The sequence below is a fragment of the Schistocerca americana genome, chromosome 1 (assembly GCF_021461395.2).
Source record: "Schistocerca americana isolate TAMUIC-IGC-003095 chromosome 1, iqSchAmer2.1, whole genome shotgun sequence".
Taxonomy (NCBI): domain Eukaryota; kingdom Metazoa; phylum Arthropoda; class Insecta; order Orthoptera; family Acrididae; genus Schistocerca; species Schistocerca americana.
Window position 1 is genome coordinate 1,101,669,159 of NC_060119.1, and position 21,960 is coordinate 1,101,691,118.

The following is a 21,960-nucleotide window of genomic DNA, read 5'->3' on the forward strand; positions in this document are numbered from 1 at the left end:
AGCCTCTCAGTCAGTTTAGTCAAAAGACACGACAATTCGTGTCATATATCTTGATACCTGAAAACTGACTCATCAGAACTCACAGGTTAGTTTCTGTTGATCTGGAATCAGAAAATTCGGCAGTTAGCAAATATACGTCAAGGCAAAAATATGAAAACTGTTAATTTGTAATCATAACACAATTTTTTTTCCTTTCTTACTTGTCTGTTTCTCTGTCCGTCTGTTACGATCTCTTCTCCTCTTGAACAGGTTGGCATGTCAAATTCAAATTTCCTTACTTACTAAGGTCTTTGATCGTGTAGATGAAAAAATTATAATTCATAATTTATTAAAAATTTAAACGATCTTTAATAAAGTTCTTCTAAAAATAATCAATAATTAACAATTCATACAGGGTGAACTTTAATAAAACGAACACTCTGCAGGGATGGCTTCCTGAATGGAAATGGAGGAAGAAATGTACTATGAATTCTTTCTTTCTTCCTTTCGTGGGGCCATTGTCCCGCTCCAACGCGCGGTCAGCTTTTATTAGCACGGATTTGGCAGTGTTAATTGCAGAGGGGGGCCAGATGCCCTTTCTCACACCACCCCCAACCCCCTGGGACGGAAGTAGTGTACCCCAGCTGTCTGTGTCGAGTGTAAGTCATGAAATAGTGCGAACGTTTTCAAATGTCTGTGAGTCGTGTAACTGAGGCGGAACGTGGGGAGCAGCCCGGTACTCACCTATCGGGATGTGGAAAACCGCCTAAAAACCACATCCAGGCTGGCCGGCACACCAGCTCGCGTCGTTAATCTGCCGGGGGAATTCGATTCGGGGCTGGCGCGCCTACCCGAGTCCAGGAAGCAGCGCATTAGCGCTCTCGGCTACCCTGGCGGCTGAAGAAAAGTACTACGAATATGTGTCCGGAAAGGACGGTGTGCGTACAACGACAACAAATCGTCTCTCAGCACAGTATGAGGGCCGCATCGCGTCCACGTCACAACAGATCTTCAGCGTGGTCTCCATGAAATTGCATGTGGTAGGGTAGAACCGGTTGTCATGCAGAATACACATAATCGTACTTTGGCTTACACCATGTTGGCGGGCCACTTTCCTGGAGCTTGTACTAGGATTCGTCTCAATATCTTATAAAACACGGTTTTCCGAATCTGGTGTACCCACCGTCCGCCGCCTCCTTGCACGCTCGTCTATACGACAGGACCCATGTATCACATAAAACCCTAAAAAGGGCTTGAAATGTTGTGTGATGTGCTTTGGTGCCTGTGAAGGTACTTGTTTTGATATAGTCGTGCTTCCTTTCGACCATTTTCATCTGCTTGGCCGTACACAAACACCATTTCGGCTTGTTTCCGACATGATTACTGGACCATTCTGCTGCTTGCAGCACGCTGCGTCAGTCACACAACCTGTAACACACAAGGAACACATGGCACGTGGTCAAAGCAACAGTCATTCGTCAGTGCCATCTACCTCGGCAACGATGCATTTCCGGACACATGTTCATACGATGTTTTTCTTCCATTTCCAGTCACGAGTCCGTCTCTGCAGTCTGTCGGTTTTACTAACGATCACTCTGTATTTGCAATGTATACTGGATTTTTGTATGCAGTATGTAATTAGAAATAAATGACAATTGCATATCTCTTAACCAGCATGTATTTGATGAATTTAATATTTAAATGACGTCTGTGTTCGAACTCAACAGAAAAATTCGAAAAAAATTGTGACCCAAACGAGACTCGAACCAGCGATTACAAGTCTCGAGCACTAGCGATTTTTTTCCATCTTTATGTATTTTAAGGTTCACGGAAATGGTCGTAGAGCCTGCACCATTCTTTAAAAATTTGCATCAGCTGAGATTCGAACCCTAGCTGCTCAGATGTCAAGCGAACAGTTTATAGCAGAACGAACCTGTCTGTCGAAAAGTCTACCTCACTTTAGGATAAGGAAACTTCAAAGTCGGTGTTCTCGAGAACTTTTTATGGATGTTTGAGTCCTAAACACAAACATAAATACAAAAAAATTACGAAAATTCGATTTCCGTGTTGGCCATGTCAGTAAATAGTACAATAAAAGTAAGTTGGCATGCCTGATGCTGCAGTAAGCAATAAACCGTTTTCCTTTCATTATTTTGTGGGTTGTGTCAGGGAGAAAAAGTTTAGACAATGTTCGAAATTACATATAAAGTTCGTTGGAAGTTATTAAGTGCTCTCTCAGATACTGGATGATCTACGAGTCGTGATTTAGTTTACCTCAAGACAGACAACCAGTTTCTAAGTTCAATATTTGACTTTTATGTTAAACCTTTAATATGAGATTATATCCCTTAATGAATAGACTACGACAGCATTTTTTTTGTTTTTAATTTGGTCAGTAACTGTATGAAATATAGAAAAACAAATATTTGATGCCTCTAGAAGCGTTAGATAGCAACCTACAATTGGGGTTAAGCACTGTGCACTCCTTTATTTATAGAGACGCGATCTAGTATGTGGAGGTATTGCTATAGGGCGGAGAAATGACACATTAGTATATTCGTTCCTTAATTTTTAACTTCATGGATAGGGAAAACGAAGCTTCTTGCAAGTGTCACCGAATGGTTTAAGAACAGAACAACGAGGTCAAAATCATACTGATTAAGATTACTTCAAAAGTAACACGTTACGAAAAGCTGTAAGTCTGCTTAGAACTGTAAACTCATCAATGTTGCCCTTTGAAGCAGTGAATAAATCATTTCTCTTAGCCTTCAGTACCTTTACGGCTATCCTTGCAGCTTATAACGCGTTTCGGAGTACCTCTATCACACCTGCGATACAAAAGCAAAAAACATTTACATCGAGATAAGTGGGACAGTTAACGGTAAAAGGAGATAGCACACTTAATATACATGCTATTCACTTCAGTACAGGGTATCGTGCTCTGTTGAACTGTCTACATTTAGGATAAGGTACAGATTTGCGTCGCTAGATGGTATTGGTCCAATAATCAAAATATTGTCACACATGTGATTTTCGTACTTAGGCAAAATAGTGGACGTGATCTGGAAGGCATTTTAGGGTGGAAATATAATAAAGGTTGCTGGTTATGATGGCAGGTAATGTGAACTGTGAAACTCAATTACAGGGTCACTTTTTCGAAACCGCATACTTTTCTCCAGTGGCAAAGCAGAAATATGAAATTTGGCTCAAAGGTGCATATGAATTTCCTCTATAGCGGTGCAAAAGGGTGGCGTTCTGCAACGGCGCCTTCGGGCTAGGCGACGCTTCAAATAGCAGAGTGTCGACACATGTGAAATAAAAATAAAAAAAAAGACAAGCCTGTCGTTACCACACAAATTTCGCAAGCCGTCAACAGTCTGAAGTTTGTCGAAACGATTGCCTGCCACACAGGTGCTAAGAGTCAGTGAATGGCTGTTCTGTGCCGGGACGTTTTTAGAAGTTCCCAAGAAAGGTGCGTAGGAGGCACAGAAAGTGTTGCCGAACTGGGGCACTGAGTGAGATCCTTTGCTGTTTTTTTTCAAGCATGTGCCAATATCTCACCCACTCATTATCCCGCCCCCCGCAGTGGCTGTGAAACAGAAGAGCTGAAAAAGCATAAATATCCTTTGCTGCTTCGGATGACGTTCAGGTTTCATCGAGTGCTTTTGAACGGTTCCTAGTGGTTCCAGCCAGTTCACCAGAACAAAAATCGGGGTCGCGTTGCAATCCAAAGGGGTGCGATCGCATTCAGTTGGGTTGCAGGCCTGCGATGTCCTTAGAGAAGGGTTGATTCGTCGTGGGCGTGTCAGCAGTGTCAAAGACTGTCAAGAAAATCGTCATGCTGCTCATCACAGTGAAAACTGTCGTTTCCGACCGCGAAATGTGTGGGAATCGACTCCCCAAGCGAATCGGTGACATCATTGATGCACTTTATTCCACACCCCTAGTACTTTTCTTGTCGATTCTGAGCGGAAATGTGTCTGAAACGTTTTCTTTGCCCATTCTTGAGAAAATCGAATGATTAAGACGCTAGGCGTCGTGGTTCCGACCGTTGTCGCAGGACCGAGAAAAAGAGGGATGAAATGAGGATAATAGGGGGTGCGACGACCTTCCCATCGTGTGACACATCAACGGCAGCGTTTATCTACATCTACATGATCGCTCTGCTGTTCACAATAAAGTGCCTTGCAGAGGGTTCAATGAACCATCTTCAAGCAGTCTCTCTACCGTTCCACTCTCGAACGGCGCGCGGGAAAAGCAAACACTTAAATTTTTCTAAGCGAGCCCTTATTTCTCTTATTTTATCATGATAATCATTTCTCCCTATGGAGGTGGGTGCCAACAGAATGTTTTCGCAATCGGAGGAGAAAATTAGTGATTGAAATTACGTGAGAAGATCCTGTCGCAACGAAAAACGCCTTTATTTTAATGATTGCCACTCCAATTCACGTATCAAGTTTGTGGCACTATTCCCCCTATTCCGCGCTAATATAAAACGAGCTGCCCTTCTTTGTACTTTTTCGATTTCATCCGTCAGTCCCACCTGATGCGGAACCCACACCGCACGTCAGTACTCCAGAATGGGGAGGACAAGCGTGGTGTAAACCGTCTCTTTAGTAGACCTGTTGCACCTTCTAATTTTTCTGATAATGAATCGCAGTCTTTGGTTTGCTCTATCATATTATTTATGTGATCGTTCCAATTTAAGTTATTTGTAATTATAATCCCTAAGTACTTAGTTGAGTTTACAGCCTTCAGATTTGTGTGACTTATCGCGTAATCGAAATTTAGCGCATTTCTTTTAGCACTCATTTGAATGACTTCACACTTTGCCTTGTTCAGGGTCAATTGCCACTTTTCGCACCATACAGATATCTAAATCATTTTGCAGTTGGTTTCGTCATCTGATGACTTTACAAGACGGTAAATGACAGCATCATCTGCAAACAAACTAAGAAGACTACTCAGATTGCCTCTTACGTCGTTAAAATAGATCAGGAACAATAGAAGGCCTACAACACTTTTCCGCCTATTAGTACGAACTGTGACATTTCTGACAGGAAATCACTAATCCAGTCGCACAACTGAGGCGATGTTCCATAGGCATGCCGTTTGGTTAGAAGAGGGTTGTGAGGCACGGTGACGAAAACTTTCTGAAAATCTAAAAATGTGAAATCAATTTGACATCCGATAGCACTCATTACTTCATGAGTATAAAGAGCTAGTTGTGTTTCACAAGAAAGATATTTTCTGAATCCGTGTTATGTGTCAACAAATCGTTTTCTTCGAGGTAATTCATAATGATCGAACACGTATCTGTTCCAGAATCCTTCTGCAAATCGACATTAGTGATATGGGCCTGTAATTCAGCGGATTACTCCTACTTCCCTTTTTGGGTACTGGTGTGAGTTGAGCAATTTTCCAGTCCTTAGGTACGGATCTTTCTGTGAGCGAGCGATTGTATATAGTTGCTAAATATGGAGCTATTGTATCAGCATACTCTGAAAGGAACCTGACTGGTATACAATCTGGACCGGAGGCCTTGCCTTTATTAAGTGATTTAAGCTCCTTTGCTACACCGGGGGTATCTACTTCAATGTTTCTCATCTTGGCAGTTGTCGTAGATCGGAATTCCGGAATATTTACTTCGTCTTCTTTGCTGAAGGAGTTTCGGAAAACCATGTTTAATAACCCCGCTTTAGTGACACTGTCATCAGTGACTTCACCGTTGGTATGGCGCAGTGGAGGTATTGATTGCGTCTTGCCACTGGTGTGCTTTATATATGACCAGAATCTGTTTCGGTTTTCTGCCAGATTCCGAGACAGAGTTTCGTTGTGGAAATTATTAAATCATCTCCCATTGAAGTACGCGCTATATTTTGATCTTCTGCAAAACTTTGCGAGTCTTGGGGATCTTGCGTTCTTTTAAAGTTGGCATGCTTTTTTCGCTGCTTCTGCAACAGCGATCTGACATGTTTTGTGTATCATGGAGCATCAGTACCATCACTTATTAATTTTTGTGGTATATATCTGTCAATTGCCGTCGATACTATCTCATTGAAATGATTCCACATATTTCTACGCTTACATGATCAGATCGGAAAGAGTGAAGACTGTCCCTTAAAAAAAATTAAGAGTATTTCTATCAGCTTTTTTAAATAGATATAATTTGCGTTTCTTTTTTTATGGTTGTAGGTGTTAATGTATTCAGCCTAGCAGCAACTGCCTTGTGGCCGTTAATCCCTGTATTCGTCACGATACTCCCTGTCTGTCCAGGATTATTTGTTGCTAAGAGGTCAAGTATGCTTTCGCAACCATTTACGCTTTGAGTGGTCTCATGGACTAATTGTTCAAAATAATTTTCTGAGAAAGAATTCAGTACAATTTCGGATAAGGTTTTATGCCTGTCGCCGGCTTTAAACGTGTAATTTTTCCAGCATATCGAGAGTAGATTAAAGTCACCACCGACTACAATCGTATGAGTGGGGCACCTCTTTGAAATGCGACTCAAGTTTTCTTTCAACTGTTCAGCAACTATATCTTCTGAGTCGGGAGGGTCGGTGAAACGATCCTGTTAATAGTTTTGTTCAAATGGTTCAAATGGCTCTGAGCACTATGGGACTCAACATCTGTGGTCATCAGTCCCCTAGAACTTAGAACTACTTAAACCTAACTAACCTAAGGACATCACACACATCTATGCCCGAGGCAGGATTCGAACCTGCGACCGTAGCAGTCGCGCGGTTCCGGACTGAGCGCCTAGAGCCGCTAGACCACCGCGGCCGGCAATAGTTTAGTCCGATTGTCAAGAATAACCTCTACACATATTATTTCGCAGGAACTATATACTTCAATTCCACTACAAGGTAGGCTACTTCTGACAGCAATAAATACTCCACTATTTACTACTCCATCCTTTCTGAACACTGTTAGGCAGAATTGTTTTAAAATCTGGTGACAATGTGGCATCATTAACCCGTATTACGCCTCTGAGCTCTGGCCTTTTTTATCGCGTAAGTCGACTCCTTGCTGTTGGAAGTGTCGCTACGGTTTTGCACGATTATAGGGGAAAGGTGTAGGCATTTTTGAGCAGACCTGTTAACTTCTACGTCGCAACAGGAAATAGTTAGGGCTTTCGAAAAAAGTGACACCTTGAATTGTGTTGTGCAGTGTATTTCGTACTCCAAATTAAACGGTCGCATCCCTTTAACTCCTTTTATGTCACCGGTTGTTAAGATTGTCCTTACTGATTCAGAACAAGAAACAAGAGATGTTAGACTCTTACAGCCGGGCACGAGCACTTCCCTGTTCCGCAACTGCCGCAGTTCGTGGACAGACGTATCTCATCGCACACCCATCAGAACTCCTTATGAAGCAACAAGACATGCGGCTTCCATCAGCGGAAAGTGGTTGCCCGCTGCACGACTTTTCCTTTCTTTACGGCCGTACCCGCGGCGTCAGATACGGTGCAGAGTGGGTGTAATTCAGCGTGTTTAAGGCGGTCGTGAGTTATCCGCGCCGGCGCGGGGGTCGTCTCGTATGCGCACGGGCGAGCGAGCCAGCCCTGCCCAGCACGTCACGCAACGCCACGCACCGCTCGCGGCTTTACGGCACTGCCGGCTGCGGACGCAGTCTCGGCACGCGAGGTACCTCTCACGGAAGTGCTGTAAAGGGGCGGCATGCCGCCCGGATCTCTACATCATCGAATGCTTATCTACATCTTCGCGATGATTTCGCTAAGTGGGTTGGTTGGTTGGTTGTTTGGGGAAGGAGACCAGACAGCGTGGTCATCGGTCTCATCGGATTAGGGAAGAATGGGGAAGGAAGTCGGCCGTGCCCTTTCAGAGGAACCATCCCGGCATTTGCCTGGAGTGATTTAGGGAAATCACGGAAAACCTAAATCAGGATGGCCGGACCCGGGATTGAACCATCGTCCTCCCGAATGCGAGTCCAGTCGCTAAGTGGGTATGAACTGCCGGAAACTATGCCTGAGAGGGTAAGGAGTTACAAGTCTCATATGGACATGTGACAAGAAACACGTTCCGAGTGAGCTACACCCACTTGAAGATGAAGACAGGAGATCTTTGGTAATGTACACTGAAGCGAAAAAAAAATGGTAACACAAAAAATTACTACTGTAGAGCAATGAAATTTCGGGAATGTGTTAATCTAGATAACATATTTAAGTGATTAAAATTACAAGATTTCAAGTTAATGTAACCGCGAGATCAGCCACTATCCACTACAAGTGTGAAATGCTGGTACATTAATGACCTGTGTAACCGACAGGATGTTGAAATGTGTTTGCATTGTGTTGTACAGGTGTCGGATGTCAGTTTGTGGGATAAGTTCCATGCCTGTGGCACTCGGTTGGCCAATACAGTTACGGTTAATGCTGATGGTGTATGACGCTGGAGTTATCGTTCGATTATGTCCCATCTGTACTCGGCTGGAAACAGATCTGATGATCGAGTAGACCAAGGCAAACGCTGACACTCTGTAGAGCAGGTTGGGTTACGATAGTGGTATGTGGGCCCAGCGTTATCCTCCAAAAACAACCTCTGGAATGCTGTTTGTGAATGGCAGCACAACAGGTCGATTCTTCAGATTGGCGTACAAATTTGCAGTCAGGGTGCGTGGGATAACCATGAGAGTGCGCCTTCTGTCGCACGCGAGACCATAACTGGAACTTCAGGTGTAGGTCCAGTGTGTCTTGCACACAGACAGGTTGAAACGTCCTGGCAGATTAAAACTGTGTGCGGGACCGAGACTCGAACTCAGGACCTTTGCCTTTTTCGGGCAAGTGCTCTACCAACTGAGCTACCCAAGCACGACTCAAGCCCCTCCTCGCAGCTGGCGAACTTCTGTAAATTTTGGAAGGTAGGAGACGAGGTATTGGTGGAAGTAAAGCTGTGAGGACGGGTCTTGAGTCGTGCTTGGGTAGCTCAGTTGGTACAGCACTTGCCTGCGAAAGGCAAAGGTCCCGAGTTCGAGTCTCGGTCCGGCACACAATTTTAATCTCCCAGGAAGTTTCATGTCAGCGCGCACACCGCTGCAGAATGAAAACCTCATTCTGGCCACAGACAGGTTGACTGCAGACCATCAACTGGCCTGCTCCTAACCAACACACGGCCATCACTCGCACCGAGGGAGATCCAGCTGTCATCAGAAAACACAACGGACCTCCACCCTGCCCTCCAACGAGCTCTCGCTTGATACCACTGAAGTCGCAAATGGCGATGGTATGGGGTCACGGGAATGAGCGTAACTGGGCTTCTAGCTCGGAACTGTCGCTAAAGTAACCGATCTGTCACAGTTCGTTGCGTCACTGAGTTGCCAACTGGTGCTCAGATTGCTGCTGGAGATACAGAACGATGCGCCACAGCCGTACGCTTAACACGATGGTCTAGACTCTCAGTAGTGCCACGTGGCCGTCCGGAGCCCGGGCTTCTTGCGACCGAACAATCCCGTGACCACTCCTGCCAGCAATCATGTACAGTGGTTGAGAAGTCTTTCTGCAGTATCGGAGAAGGAACTTCCAGCTTCTCGTAGCCCTGTTACACGACCTCGTTCAAACTCAGTGACGTGTGGATAATGGCGTCTTCGTCGCCTTTAAAGGGATTCTTGACTAACATCAATTCACCACGTCCTGTCTCAAAGGTAACTAACGCTCATGACCGGTACAGCGTGTATTTGAAGCAAACCTGATTTGCATCCTCTTAGTGACTCTACTAACGCCATTCATGCCACTGGCGCGAAATTTGAACAGACATCATCTTTCTGATGTAGAAACACTCCTACCAACTTTCGTTCAAGTCGCACAACTCCTTCTCGGTGTTAGGATTTTTTTTTCTGCCTATGTTGTTCATATTATTTATGGATCATATGTTGAAAACAATAGACTGGCTGGGTAAGATTTAGATATGTGAACACAAAATCAGCAGACTTGCATATGCGGATGACTTAGTTGTGATGGCAGATCCGATTGAAAGTTTGCAAAGCAATATTTCAGAGCTAGATCAGAAATGTAAGGACTATGGTATGAAGATTAGCATCTCCAAAACGAAAGTAATGTCAGCGGGAAAGAGATATAAGCGGATTGAGTGCCAAATAGGAGGAACAAAGTTAGAACAGGTGGGCGGTTTCAAGTACTTAGGATGCATATTCTCACAGGATGGCAACATAGTGAAAGAACTGGAAGCCAGGGGTTGCAAAGCTAATGCAGTGAGCGCTCAGCTACGATCTACTCTCTTCTGCAAGAAGGAAGTCAGTACCAAGACTAAGTTATCTGTGCACCGTTCAATCTTTCGACCAACTTTGTTGTATGGGAGCGAAAGCTGGGTGGATTCAGGTTACCTTATCAACAAGGTTGAGGTTACGGATATGAAAGTAGCTAGGATGATTGCAGGTACTAGTAGATGGGAACAATGGCAGGAGGGTGTCCACAATGAGGAAATCAAAGAAAAACTGGGAATGAACTCTACAGATGTAGCAGTCAGGGCGAACAGGCTTAGATGGTGGGGTCATGTTACACGCATGGGAGAAGCAAGGTTACCCAAGAGACTCATGGATTCAGCAGTAGAGGGTAAGAGGAGTCGGGCCAGACCGAGGAGAAGGTACCTGGATTCGGTTAAGAATGATTTTGAAGTAATAGGTTTAACATCAGAAGAGGCACCAATGTTAGCACTGAATAGGGGATCATGGAGGAACTGTACAGGGGGGGGCTATGCTCCAGACTGAACGCTGAAAGGCATAATCAGTCTTAAATGAAGATGATGATGTATTTTTCTAGGATTTAAACCACACGTCAGGGAAGTTGCGAATTTCTGCCTGTACTTGTGTTTTAGCTTTATAGTGAAGGTGGCAGTGAGCTGTAGCAACATCGTGTAGCAGCCACATTACCTTTCGTATCACCAGAGGCAAGATTTCAGTAGGAGAGGCAGGGTCACCCACAGGAACAGCAGATATTCCTCGCCCATGATACGTTGTTGAACGATGACTAGTCGCAGGAAGCAGTTGCAAATAACCTGCAGCCACACGTTGAGGCTGAACCAGTGCTGATTGTTCACTGGGATTATACCATGGGGACTCTCCCGAGCCCAGAGGTGGGTGTTGCGAAGGTCACGATACCGCGCGGCATTGAGCAGTCTTGTTTCTGAATAGGATGAATAACAGAAACCACATCACCATGGTGGCCTGTGTGTCGAACCAGCGACAAGACGGTCGCCGCGGATGCCAGACTTTGGGTAATACCGTCTGCACTCGTTGCAGGTGACATGGATAGTGGCAGTTGTCATGCAGAACGCTCCACGCGGTCGTCTGGTTACCCCACGCTGGCGGGCCTCCTGCCTGATTCTAGTACCGAGGTCGCTGTCAGAGACCTTTTATCTCCATGTTCAAGTGGGTGCATTTCCATTGGAACACATTTCTGCCAAAATCTCCATAATACGATGCAGTTCGTTTCCACTTACCAAAATCAGCCCGTATACTCAACAGTAGCATGTACTCCTTCTTTTCTCAATCGCTGAGCTGGTGTATGAGCTTGTGCTGTCATCTCCTTCCGAGGAATACATATGGGAGGAAGTGGTATGTTTTTTGACCTTCTTTTGGAACGTGTACTCTCGGAATTGCAACAGTAAATTTCTTTGTGGCGTACACCAATCGAAGCCGTGAAGGAATTAGCCGCTCTTCTTTGACTCTCACTGGTGATAAAGCTGTCAATACCCCCAAGGTTCTGGAATGAATTTTTCATTCTTCGGCGGAGAGTGAGATGTTCTGAAATTACCTGACCGATTAAAACTGTATGTTGTATGGGGAATCCAGCCTGTGAACTTTACCTTTTCTAAGCAAATGTTGAGACATCACTCTGCTGCATCCATTATTCGAGGAATGCTGTACCGCAAGGCTGCAGGAGAACTGACTTGAAGTTCGGAAAGTAGAAGATAAGGGCCGGAGACGCGCCCGGATAGCTCAGCCGGTAACAGCATATGCTCGCGACAGTTAAGGTTTCGGATTCGAGTCTTCATCCAGCACAGAGTTTTAATCTGTCAGAAAGTGTCAACCCGCAGATAGTTTTCAACAGGACTGTGTTTTTTTTTTTTTTTTTTTTTTTTTACTTTATTTTCATTTTAAAGCCTGTACAGCAGGCAGGCTGGCAGCAGCATACTACGCTGCTCTTCAGCCATAGACGATACAATCAGCAAAAACAGTAGAAAAGCAGAAAAGGTACAAAAGGGTGGGCAATAAACAGGAGACACAGAGAAACAAACACGGAGCCGTTCACACTCGACGATAAGCCACACCGCAAACTGTTGAGACGACGCACTAACACTGAAGGAGACGATGGCACTGGTGAACGATGGAGTGTGACGGTGAACACTGAACACTAAACACGACGGCACACACAAGACACTGATGGCGGTGATCTCCGGCGCGCGAAAGTCCACGTAGCGTGTGCGAGTCCGGGGACCTGCCTAGAGGGGAACAGGGGTGAGGTGGGGGAGAGGGGAGAAAAGGACGGCGAATGGGGGAGGAGACGGGGGCAGGAAGGAGAGGGACAGGGGAGGGGAGGGGAGGCCCGGGGGAGGAGGGGAGAGAAAAGGAGGAGGGAGGGAAAAAGGGAGAGAGGGGAGGGAGGGTGCCCTGAGGAGCAGGCACAGGAGGAGGGCGGGAGGATCAAAGTTGGTAGGAGGGGTAGATGGAGGGGAGGAGAGCATCATCAGGGAGGGGGAGCTGGCGGAAGCCACCTTGGGAGAGGGTAAGGAGGGTGGAGAGATGGAGACCGGGTGGGACATGGGAGTACAGGCGCGGCAGCGGGCGGGGGTGGGAGAGGATCGGGGAGACGAGCGGGTGAGGTGGATCGAGTTTACGGGAGGTGTATAGGATTCGTATCCTTTCGAGGAAGAGGAGGAGGTGGGGGAAGGGGATAAGGTCATACAGGATCCGCGTGGGGGAAGGGAGACGGATGCGATAGGCAAGGCGGAGAGCATGGCGTTCAAGGATTTGGAGGGATTTATAAAAGGAAGGGGGGGCGGAGATCCAGGCTGGATGGGCGTAACAGAGGATAGGGCGGATAAGGGACTTATAGGTGTGGAGGATGGTGGAGGGGTCCAGACCCCACGTTCGGCCGGAAAGGAGCTTGAGGAGACGGAGTCGGGAACGTGCCTTGGCTTGAATTGTCTGGAGATGGGGAGTCCAGGAGAGGCGACGGTCGAGGGTGACGCCAAGGTACTTAAGGGTGGGAGTGAGAGCGATGGGACGGCCATAAACGGTGAGATAGAAATCAAGGAGGCGGAAGGAAGGGGTGGTTTTGCCTACAATGATCGCCTGGGTTTTGGAAGGATTGACCTTGAGCAACCACTGGTTGCACCAAGCGGTGAACCGGTCAAGATGGGATTGGAGAAGGCGTTGGGAGCGTGGCAGGGTGGGGGCAAGGGCAAGGAAGGCGGTGTCATCGGCAAACTGGAGAAGGTGGATGGGGGGTGACGGCGGCGGCATATCCGCCGTGTACAACAAGTACAGAAGGGGGGAGAGGACGGAGCCTTGGGGCACACCGGCGGAGGGGAAAAAGGTGTAGGAATCGGTATTATGGATGGTGACATGGGAAGGACGGCGGGAGAGAAAGGAACCGATCAGACGAACGTAGTTAATGGGAAGGGCGAAGGTTTGGAGCTTGAAGAGGAGACCAGAATGCCATACGCGGTCATATGCGCGTTCGAGGTCACGAGAGAGGAAGATTGCGGAGCGACGGGAATTTAGCTGTTCGGAAAGGAGATGAGTGAGGTGAAGAGGCCTGTGTTCTACTACCTTTGGTTATATAGGAAGAACGATGCTTATCTTTTAGGATTTAAAAAACGCTCACTAGATGCCGCTGTTAACATGTGACGTTACTGTAGTTTTAAAATTTTTCATTTGTTGTTGTTAGAACAATGACTGTTCATCAGTTAGCCCCGTAGTTTATTAAAAATGACTGTTTAAGTAAGCAGTGTCGCGGAAACCGGAAATTTCAAGTGAATGTTTTCGTTCCATGAATTCTTACCGTTTCCGTAAACGTGTATTGTATGTTATGTTATGGTAACCGGGGGCCTAGAAACGACGGAGAGGCTCCGTCCCCGCCGTAGCCGCAGTGGTCCGCAACCCCACGACGACTACCGCAGTCCACTTCACCCCTCCGCCGCCCCACACCGAACCCAGGGTTATTGTGTGGTTCAGCCTCCGGTGGACACCCCAGGGAACGTCTCACACCAGACGAGTGTATCCCCTATATTTGCGTGGTAGAGTAATGGCGGTGTACGCGTACGTGGAGAACTTGTTTGCGCAGCAATCGCCGACATAGTGTAGCTGAGGCGGAATAAGGGGAACCAGCCCTCATTCGCCGAGGCAGATGGAAAACCGCCTAAAAACCATCCACAGACTGGCCGGCTCACCGGACCTCGACACAAGTACGCCGGGCGGATTCCTGCCGGTGACCAGGCGCTCCTTCCCAATCCGGAAAACCGTGCGTTAGATCGGTCGGCTAACCGGGCGGGTTTCGTAAACGTGTAACTCAACAACAATGATACAAATCATTTCGTTTCACTTTTGGTAATCGTTCACCCTCACGGGAGACAGTCTACAATTACTTCGTGGCCGTCACTGTTACATAATACGAAGTTCAGCAAGTTCGGTTGTCGTTCCAAAAGTGTCGATACTGCACGTGGCATGGTTGAACACCTTCAGAAAGTAACTTACCTGGAAATAAAAACATCCATAGCCAACCTGAATACTGCAGTAGGTTCGGTTTTTCATGGATATTTATCTACGGACAAGCTCCGTTCCCGGTAGATTCCGGGCAATTTTATCTAAGCTCAAAAACTCAGTTGGTGTAAGGATATACTCAGAAAACTGGAACGAAGGAACAAAAAAGCCATACACGACGTAGTAAAAACAGAAGAAACTTTGATATTCTGTACAAGTCGGAAAATAATTATGAGTCAGCATTTTAGGCGTTCCAAGACACACCGAAATGAACAAAAGACGCCATCTGTCAGACATGTGGCATTCACACCAAGATTCATATCGCACTTCATTTTATATTTCTGCATTTTCTTTAATTTCTCCATCCAGTTACAATGCAATATCGTATGGATATTGTCAAATAAAAACAAAGTTTGATATTAGAATATATATACAAGTAGTCCAAGGAGGAATGGTCAATATTCAGGCATACGAGAGGAACGATCATTTTAAGAAAAATAGTCTAACAAACATAAGCTCTATAATGCATGCCTTAAGACCTATGAGCACTTGTTCACCTTCACTGCTGTGAAACACATCTATTGTACTGAAGAAGTGCTCATAGATCTTACGGGATGCTGTTTAGAGCCCACGTTTACTGACTTTTCTTTCTTGTTTTGGCCCATACTACCACACCCCAAAATTGGAAAGCAAAGAGCTTGCAGTAGAACAGGTTTGTTACGCAGTATCGAAGATGGTGAAGTGTTACATCTCTTAAGACACGCATCGTAGAGCCCATGTTTGCTGGACTTTTTTGCTTCGAAGAATCGTTTCTGTCACGTTCCTGAACTTCACCATTCCTTCTACATCTACAATTTATACTCCGCAAGCCACCCAACGGTGTGTGGCGGAGGGCACTTTACGTGCCACTGTCATTACCTCCCTTTCCTGTTCCAGTCGCGTATGGTTCGCGGGAAGAACGACTGTCTGAAAGCCTCCGTGCGCGCTCTAATCTCTCTAATTTTACATTCGTGATCTCCTCGGGAGGTATAAGTAGGGGGAAGCAATATATTCGATACCTCATCCAGAAACGCACCCTCTCGAAACCTGGCGAGCAAGGTACACCGCGATGCAGAGCGCCTCTCTTGCAGAGTCTGCCACTTGAGTTTGTTAATCATCTCCGTAACGCTATCACGGTTACCAAATAACCCTGTGACGAAACGCGCCGCTCTTCTTTGGATCTTCTCTATCTCCTCCGTCAACCCGATCTGGTACGGATCTCACACTGATGAGCAATACTCAATTATAGGTCGAACGAGTGTTTTGTAAGCCACCTCCTTTGTTGATGGACTACATTTTCTAAGGACTCTCCCAATGAATCTCAGCCTGGTACCCGCCTTACCAACAATTAATTTTATATGATCATTCCACTGCAAATCGTTCCGCACGCATATTCCCAGATATTTTACAGAAGTAACTGCTACCAATGTTTGTTCCGCTGGCATATAATCATACAGTAAAGGATCCTTCTTTCTATGTATTCGCAATACATTACATTTGTCTATGTTAAGGGTCAGTTGCCACTCCCTGCACCAAGTGCCTATCCGCTGCAGATCTTCCTGCATTTCGCTACAATTTTCTAATGCTGCAACTTCTCTGTATACTACAGCATCATCCGCGAAAAGCCGCATCGAACTTCCGACACTATCTACTAGGTTATTTATATATATTGTGAAAAGCAATGGTCCCATAACACTCCCCTGTGGCACGCCAGAGGTTACTTTAACGTCTGTAGACGTCTCTCCATTGATAACAACATGCTGTCTTCTGTTTGCTAAAAACTCTTCAATCCAGCCACACAGCTGGTCTGATATTCCGTAGGCTCTTACTTTGTTTATCAGGCGACAGTGCGTAACTGTATCGAACGCCTTCCGGAAGTCAAGAAAAATAGCATCTACCTGGGAGCCTGTATCTAATACTTTCTGGGTCTCATGAACAAATAAAGCGAGTTGGGTCTCACACGATTCCTGTTTCCGGAATCCATGTTGATTCCTACATAGTAGATTCTGGGTTTCCAAAAACGACATGATACTCGAGCAAAAAACATGTTCTAAAATTCTACAACAGACCGACGTCAGAGATATAGGTCTATAGTTTTGCGCTTCTGCTCGACGACCCTTCTTGAAGACTGGGACTACCTGTGCTCTTTTCCAATCATTTGGAACCTTCTGTTCCTCTAGAGACTTGCGGTACACGGCTGTTAGAAGGGGAGCGAGTTCTTTCGCGCACTTTGTGTAGAATCGAATTGGTACCCCGTCAGGTCCAGTGGACTTTCCTCTGTTGAGTGATTCCAGTTGCTTTTCTATTCCTTGGACACTTATTTTGATGTCAGACATTTTTTCGTTTGTGCGAGGATTTAGAGAAGGAACTGCAGTGCGGCCTTCCTCTGTGAATCAGCTTTGGAAAAAGGTGTTTAGTATTTCAGCTTAACGCGTGTCATCCTCTGTTTCAATGCCATCATCATCCCGGAGTGTCTGGATATGCTGTTTCGAGCCACTTACTGATTTAACGTAAGACCAGAACTTTTCTGTCAAGTCGGTACATAGAATTTTACTTTCGAATTCACTGAACGCTTCACGCATAGCCCTCCTTACGCTAACTTTGACATCGTTTAGCTTCTGCTTGTCTGAGAGGTTTTGGCTGCGTTTAAACTTGGAGTGAAGCTCTCTTTGCTTTCGCAGTAGTTTCCTAACTTTGTTGTTGTACCACGGTGGGTTTTTCACGTCCCTCACAGTTTTACTCGGCACGTACCTGTCTAAAACGCATTTTACGATTGCCTTGAACTTTTTCCATAAACACTCAACATTGTCAGTGTCGGAACAGAAATTTTCGTTTTCATCTGTTAGGTAGTCTGAAATCTGCCTTCTATTACTCTTGCTAAACAGATAAACCTTCCGCCCTTTTATTATATTTCTATAAACTTCCATATTCAGGGATGCTGCAACGGCCGTATGATCACTGATTCCCTGTTCTGCACATACAGAGTCGAAAAGATCGGGTCTGTTTGTTATCAGTAGGTCCAAGATGTTATCTCCACGAGTCGGTTCTCTGTTTAATTGCTCGAGGTAATTTTCGGATAGTGCACTCAGTATAATGTCACTCGATGCTCTGTCCCTACCACCCGTCCTAAACATCTGAGTGTCCCAGTCTGTATCTGGAAAATTGAAATCCCAACCTAAGACTATAACATGCTGAGAAAATTTATGTGAAATGTATTCCAAATTTTCTCTCAGTTGTTCTGCCACTAATGCTGCTGAGTGGGGAGGTCGGTAAAAGGAGCCAATTATTAACCTAGCTCGGTTGTTGAGTGTAACCTCCACCCATAATAATTCACAGGAACTATCCACTTCTACTTCACTACGGGATAATCTACTACTAACAGCGACGAACACTCCACCACCGGTTGCATGCAATCTATCCTTTCTAAACACCATCTGTACCTTTGTAAAAATTTCGGCAGAATTTATCTCTGGCTTCAGCCAGCTTTCTGTACCTATAACGATTTCAGTTCGGTGCTTTCTATCAGCGCTTGAAGTTCCGGTACTTTACCAGCGCAGCTTCGACAGTTTACAATTACAATACCGACTGCTGCTTGGTCCCCGCATTTGCTGACTTTGCCCCGCACCCGTTGAGGCTGTTGCCCTCTCTGTACTTGCCCAAGGCCATCTAACCTAAAAAACCGCCATCCCACGCCACACAACCCCTACTACCCGTGTAGCCGCTTGTTGCGTGTAGTGGACTCCTGACCCATCCAGCGGAACCCGAAACCCCACCACCCTATGGCGCAAGTCGAGGAATCTGCAGCCCACACGGTCGCAGAACCGTCTCAGCCTCTGATTCAGACCCTCCACTCGGCTCTGTACCAAAGGTCCGCAGTCAGTCCTGTCGACGATGCTGCAGATGGTGAGCTCTGCTTTCATCCCGCTAGCGAGACTGGCAGTCTTCACCAAATCAGATAGCCGCCGGAAGCCATAGAGGATTTCCTCCGATCCATAGCGACACACATCATTGGTGCCGACATGAGCGACCACCTGCAGATGGGTGCACCCTGTACCCTTCATGGCATCCGGAAGGACCCTTTCCACATCTGGAATAACTCCCCCCGGTATGCATACGGAGTGCACATTGGTTTTCTTCCCCTCTCTTGCTGCCATATCCCTAAGGGGCCCCATTACGCGCCTGACGTTGGAGCTCCCAACTACCAGTAAGCCCACCCTCTGCGACCGCCCGGATCTTGCAGACTGAGGGGCAACCTCTGGAACAGGGACGCTCTGTACATAGGCTGCTTCAAAATCTTCGGGACTAACTTTTAGGGGTGAGACATTACATCATGGGGAACAACTGTTGTTAGAGACAAAATTTTCGCTGACATTCCCGACAACGCTATGCGTATTATTATTGAATTCGGTGTCCCTAGGACGACGATTACAGCGAACTAGCACTATCTGCTAACCAGGCCTGCTGAATGCTACCTACCCCTGTAAATTGATAGCAATATTTAATAAGATAGCCATAAGAATGGATGTCTCTAAGTGAAGAAAGAGACCAATCAGGAACTCCAATTTTGTTCGGTTCACCACATTCCCCGCACAGCAGATGACTGGACGGTAGGCAACACACACTGCATCTGAATACCACAGACTGCCTATGCCCGGACGCCTCTCAGGGGCATAAGCAGACTGAAACGCCACCTAACGTCACTGGAAAGTGCCAGCAAATATTTTCTTTCTAACAGGAGCTGTTCCCCATGAAGTGAACTATTAACTCTACACATTTGTCTCGAAGACTTTGGAACAATCTGTATATTAAGTGTTTACAATAAACTTAAAAACTTCAAGCGGCAATAAAAAGAAACGATACAATTTGATTTGATGACAGTTCAACAATTCCAAAAGAACATAAAATAAATGGGAGACAGAAAAATAGGAGTAGAAATTTTATTGGATAATAATACACCATGAACATATGATGCAAGCGATAACTCTACAGTTTCCTCCCATAGCGTTCAGCAATTTTTGTTGCAAGTAATCATTCACATCATAGAAACAGTTCAGCATGTGATGTAACCTAGGCACTGATCGGCTACAGCTGTTATGATTACCTGCCTATATTTGGTGGGTGCTCAAGATATCTCTCGTCGAGAATTAAAATGATTCCCTACATCATTTTTCGTTTCATGCCACTAATTCTTCCAATTGAAAGTCCTGTGTTTTATATCTGCGACATACTGGAAGTCAAGTTGCGGCGGCGCGGTTCCTTCCGTCCCTTTTACGACGAACCTGCACCTACCTGTAAACATTGTCTCAGCATATCATCAGTAGGAAAGCTGAGCGAAACCTACTGTAGTTCCACGTGAACCAGGTTGCAATTAAAGTCACTAATCTACGTTTCAGGAGAAAATTTTCACACGAAATGAAACGTTGGAAATTTTGTCCTTAATATATTCTGAAACTTAGGTGAACAAGTATCACTGCCAAGCCCGTGCTAGTCTTAACACAGTCACTCAAAATTCCTTTCACTCACATTAGCAAGTTTATGATGTTGCATTTCCCGAAAACGTAATAGCTACAAAAATACTTATTGTTTCTGGTTGAGATTGCACGCCAAATATTAAGTCTGTCGGTACCTAATGCAGTCACAGTTTTTAGTCACCGACCTGCTCAATACGCCACGCGGAATATATGTATTTTCTCGTCACAAAATTCACTTAAAAATTCCGAAATTTCTGCACACTCATCGGAATAATTATGCCGTCAATTTACCACACATTTGATGTATGAAACACTGCTAGATCCGGCTACTTATCATTTCCATCGAAACTACTCGTACTACTACACACGTCCGAACTGTTTAATGGCTAGGCTCCGACTCCTCTCTAGAATACTCTTCAGTCTTCTCTACTAGCAGAGAAATGAGCGCGAAGAATATTACTTTACCATTGGTCAGTTTACTCAACAGCCAATAGGAAAATAACATTGTCTCGTGTCAGTCCGCGCCTTTCGTCAATAACCAGTCGCAAAATAGTAAACCTAACGACTGCACTTTTTACCGACGTAATTATCTAATATGCTGAAGTTTTGTTTATGCATAAAGTTATTTACTATTGTTGTTTATACCTGAATTAACTTTCCCTTTACCATAAACCTCCTTTACAAATCTATTCTACAAAAATCCCCTTTGTCCACATCCATACTTCTTCGAATTGTTCCCACACTAAATCCCACTACATAACTCGTTAAACAATTATCTTCATATTATCCTTAAACCACATTCACGCATCATTCATACTGCTAAAACACATTCATAACATTTTACATACACAAAAAGACATAATAACACTTTATGAAAATACTGCAACAGTTTATGAAAAACATTCTATTACTTTAGTGCACTCTAGTGGGCACAATCGAAACTAAATCAGTCCCCTATCCAATATTGTCCTCCATCGGCTGATACATAAACTACGTGCTCGTCCAGTCTCGCATCACTATCTGTTACTCTCCAGCTCTGAGACACATCTCCCACTTAACCGCCTCCGAGGCAGGATCGGTATCCGGCGCTACGCCTCAAAGTGTGTCAGGAAAACCTCTATTTCTGATAAATTTTGATGGCACATTAGCAGATCTGACTGAAGTCCTAAAACTCTATAAATTTATGTATAGCATGCCATAGAGAAGATGTTATCAGGCGTTCAATATTTTTTGCGATTTGTTGCGGGTTTGTGCAGTCAGAGTGAGGGACTCGCACAAATGCGCAACATCAAGAAACGGAAACGGTACAAGAATGGAGTCATGTATGTACTTATGACAAAACGCTAATACATGTCAGTTTGTAATGAAAGTCAAATGAGCATGTTACAGCTAAGGTTTGAACAAAACTGAAAGGGAATGGCTGTCTAGAGTCAGAAACCTCCACTGGTTTACAGCTCTTGCAGTGCACGCAACCAACAAGAAACGTTTCACTCGAGTGGCTCTTCGGCACGCAGCCAGGTAACCGCGTATGACTGGGACAAGAAGGGAACGGGGAGTCATGGATGAAATACGAGATTGCGCACACATTTCTTTTTCTGTGCCGCCAAGACGAAAATTTATGTTAGAGAAAAGAGTAAGACGGCTTGAATAAATTATACTGTAGGCCTCTGGGCAAGAATTGCACCGGATGAAACAGCTTTTGAGCAAGGTAATGTGTCTTCCACTAGAGAGAGAA

The 21,960-nt window shown here is 45.4% G+C and overlaps 1 protein-coding gene across 2 annotated transcripts in view; it reads left to right on the forward strand.

Moving 5' to 3' along the window:
* LOC124618105 (ras-related and estrogen-regulated growth inhibitor-like) overlaps nt 1-21,960 on the forward strand; it is a 572,768-nt gene that overhangs the window by 538,900 nt on the left and 11,908 nt on the right. The window lies entirely within an intron of this gene.